This window comes from Charadrius vociferus, unplaced genomic scaffold (assembly GCF_000708025.1).
Source record: "Charadrius vociferus isolate BGI_N301 unplaced genomic scaffold, ASM70802v2 scaffold924, whole genome shotgun sequence".
NCBI classification, from domain to species: domain Eukaryota; kingdom Metazoa; phylum Chordata; class Aves; order Charadriiformes; family Charadriidae; genus Charadrius; species Charadrius vociferus.
The window spans coordinates 47,469-51,979 of NW_009647958.1; positions in this window are offsets into that span (position 1 = coordinate 47,469).

Sequence of the window (4,511 nt, forward strand, 5' to 3'; positions counted from 1 at the left end):
TGGGGGGAGGTGTCCCTGCCTATGGCAGGGGGGTTGGAACTAGATGATCTTCAAGGTCCCTTCCAACCTAAACCGTTCTATGATTCTATGTCATGTGGGACAGACAGTGTCAAATGCTTTGCACAAGTCCAGGTCGATGATGTCAGTTGCCCTTCCCTTATCCAGCAACGCTGTAACCCCATCACAGAAAGCCACCAAATTTGTCATACACGATTTTCCCTTAGTGAAGCCATGTTCGCTATCACTGATCACCTCCTCTTTTTCCATGTTCCTTAGTGTAGTTTCCAGGAGGATCTGCTCTATGATCTTGCGGGGCACAGAGGTGACACTGACTGGCCTGTAGTTCCCCATGTGTGCGCGGCTTTTGCTTTATTTATTAAACTGTTTTTATCTCAACCCATGAGTTTTCCTTATTTTTCCGATTCTTCTCCCCATCGCGCTGGGAAGGGGGAGATGTGATTGAGCGACTGCATGCTCCTAGTTGCCAGCTGGGGTTAAACCACAACACCCATTCTCTCTGTGCAATGAAAATGTAACACTAATTTGGTTAGATTTGTCTGCACTGGCAAACTCTGTTGAATAGAGATATACTATCTATGCTTGCTTTCCTACCTGGGAACTTTGGTTTATTTAACACTTTTTTCAAAGGAAATGCAGTTTAAGAATTCTTACCTTTGACTTCACACTTTTATTGTTGTTCAACTAACATATTAGATAACATAAACACACTGGGAAAGCATTCTGGCTATCTGCGATTCTTTACAAGTGTTGTATCTTAACCATTACCACACAATGATTTTATTAATGACATAGTCATCAGCTTGTCCTTAACTACAAAACTAAAGAGTTTGAACTATAATAAACCCAGTGTGATTGTTTAAGGAATTCTATCACAAATAACTTAAGATTCTGTAGAAATCCATACAGCACCATTAGGAAGACCAGCTCATCTTAAAATAAGGTTGAAACCAGGACATTCTATATACTCCAAATTCCTCCAGTTACAACTACACATAGCATTATTTCCTGCAAAAATTGATAAAAATAATTTTTTAAATGCATACCATATTCTGCTCTAGACACAGAAGTAATGGCAGATGAAAAGAGCATTATTTTAATGAAATGCTTAAACAGTTTTAATATGAAATGTATATAAAGATATATAAGTTATATAAATGCTTAATATAAAAAGTAGACAGTGTTAATACTGCAAGATGCATTGGTAAAGCTGGGATTTTTTCAAAAGAAAATAAAACTTTGATTCTCAGCTCCAATTTGATTTCTGCACCCAACTCTTAAGAAAGTTAAGCACATATATTTTCTGTCAATAGCTTGCAGGAGAGGAATATATAATTAGTACAGCTATAAAGTTTTCTTCACTCTCATATGAAGTTACCTAACGTAATTTTGATGTATTATGTAAATGGACACAACTACTCAAAAAATCATTCTGCTGTTTAAAAATTATTTTAAGAGATAACCTAGAGGCACTATAATTTCTGTCAGCAAAGTTGCCAGAATGAGCCAATTGCATGGAGCTTCATACAGAGACACACCCCACCATGTAACAACAGTTAAGATATAAAATGCGTAAATCTTGCCTAAACTCTGCCAGATAAAAATGTTAATTAAGATGAAAAATATAAATAAAAAACAAAGCTACTAAAAAGGTATTTCATGCTCTTCAAATGCACTCCTCTGAGGCATGAGTGCTCCTCACATCCATTGGGAATGGCTTGGAAGGACTTGTCTTTATCACAGTACTGGGATGTTTCAAAAGCAACATACTGAATAAGAGATGCAATATATAGTCAAAACCAAAAACTGTTTCTGAAGTTGGAAAAATCATTCAGTTAGAGTAAAAATTATGTCTGTGTAGAAAGCCCTCACGATGTCTATGCAGTGTTTGAGCTCTTCAAAGCAGGGCTTGATGAGGAAATTATCTGATTCACAGGTCTTACATTGGTCCTTTTTATTGGGACATATTTCATCTTGATAAATGAAAGAAGGAGCCTGAAGGGAATATGGAAGTTTAGGGATTACTTAAGGGTTTTCTTTTCTTTTTGTTTTGTTTTCTTTTTTTTTTTTTTAAATGCATTCTGTTTCATCTGGTAGATGTCAGTCTTTCTAATCATAAAAAGAATTAATCTTAAAATAAATAATCTTTAAAAGAATTATGAAGAATTATTAATTAAAAAATACCCATGTTGTCAACTGTACCAATTAAGTTCATAACTGATGATCTATTAACCAGGAAATGCCTACCTTCCTGGTCCAGCCAAGCTAATAGAATTATTCCTTCAAAGCTGGAACCTAATTTCAAAGGATACTAAAGCATTAAAATATGTGGGCTAAGGATCAACTCTTGAAAGAAAATGTAGCAGCTTGGACATCAAAGGAAAAAATCTGGAGCAGAGCAGCTTCTTGTTTCATAAATTTGGGTGCCTCATCTGAATAGCCTTTTTTTCACCCTCATAAGAAATTGACGTGCTTTACATGAAATCTAATTGTGCTAGCCCCTTGCCATTTTGCCAATTGTACAATAACTACATATTTAGGGATGAAACAGCTGTAGAGTTACTTCAATCCATTACTTCACACCATGTCTCTAGAAAGGAAGCAATTTGCAGACCAAGAGACTAGAGCTATAATTAATAAACTAGAGGTCTCTGCAATCCAGAGATCCAGGAAAAGGCTAGTTGAACATGACGTCCTACATTTTAGAGATGAAGGCAACAAAGATTTGAAGGCTGTACTCAACAGGGACCACAAAGACATGGAAACCACAGTGCATCTTGTAAGTGAGAAAGACCAGCAAAGGGCTTCTAAAACCTACTGATCTGTGAATCAGTTCTATGAAATTTAAACTAGACACAATGCATCACAAAAATGTAGACATGCTTAAGACAACCATCTCGAAGTTATCTAATATCAGAGTGATTTCATGATATCCGATTTAAATTTACTTTTTCTTAATTTTGTTCCATTACTCTTAGTCACTTTCCTTGGTAGAACTTTAAGGAAGGGATCTTAATATCTGTCATTTATACTCTTTAGATATCACAGGCAGCTATATTGCTCAGATTATATATGCTTACTTCTTTTATGCTCCAATAGTCAGTTTTAAAGCTACTCTAAACTATTTCATCTTTCAAAAACTCCACCCAAACTGTTCTGGCAGCTACAGACTGCCAGAGGTGAGAGGGCATTGAGCCCAGCCAGCCATGCTCTTTCAGGAGCGACCAAAACAATATCAATTTCCTCCTATGCCACCTCGATATCTCCTAAAACTGAAGCATTCTCACAACTAATTCACTGCAATAGGGCAGTTGTTTCTCAACAGGCTTGAGTCAGAAAAGTACACAGATGGAAAATCATAACTTTCATAATATTGTAAATTGTCTAGAAGACTTTTTTTGAACTTCTCTCAACTGCTGTTCTCTAATTTTCATCCTGTATGCCAAAAATAATTTTCTAACAACTATAGCTGACTCACATGGGGTAGAGAGGAGGGGTAGAGCTATTATTTTGTGGTTTACAGTCCACAAGTGCTGCTTTTACCACTTGCCATTTAACTTGTGTCTTAGATTATTTCCTCCAAGTTTTATTAGTATATGGTTTTCTCAATCTGAACCTCATTTTATGACTTTCAGACCAAATAACAGATTTTTTCCAGATTTCTCAGTATTAGTGATAACTGCCTTTTGTTCCAACATACAACTATTTACAAACATTACCAGCACAGTCTTTGCCCCTCTGCATTGCTAATGAACGGGATAAACAAGTTCACAGCTCTCTGAAACCTAACAGACACCTCATACCAATCCAATACATTATTAATTATCTCTACCTTGTACTCATCGTCTTTTGGCTAGTCTTAGTCTGAATTTGAAAGTTGTGATATATTCTCAGATTGTATTAGTTCAGATCTGACATTTTCTCTATAGTTCAAGTTTTAATTAGTTTTAAGAGAAACATGTCAAGACATTATATTGAATATTTTCCTGAAATCCAAATGTCACAGAATTTAAACTGTCAGCTACTCATTTTGCAAATATATCCTAAAATCAAAATGAGCAAAATGAATCCTGCAGTGTTTTATTTGACAGCTGTTTTGTAAAAGCCAAGACTGTACTCTCCATGTTTTTCTCTTTTCTCTTATTTTTACATTGCTTTACTAAAAGAAAAAAAATTGTCAAAAACATACTTTTAATATAAACATAAATTGATACTACCACAATTTTTACCCCTTTTACCTAGCTGTTATGTGAATTTTCCATAATAAATACCTAAAACAATCCTCTTGTTCTCTTCCTTCCCTCTCCCACCTCCAAAATATCATCACTAGCATATAATCCTTTTATCTTTCAGAGGAGTGTGGTGGGTTAACCTTGGCTGGCTGTCAGACACCTAACAAGCCTGTTCTCTCACTTCCCCTCCTCAACAGGACAGGGGGAGAAAATAAGATGAAAAAGCTCATGGGTCAAGATGACGACAGGGAGATCACTTAC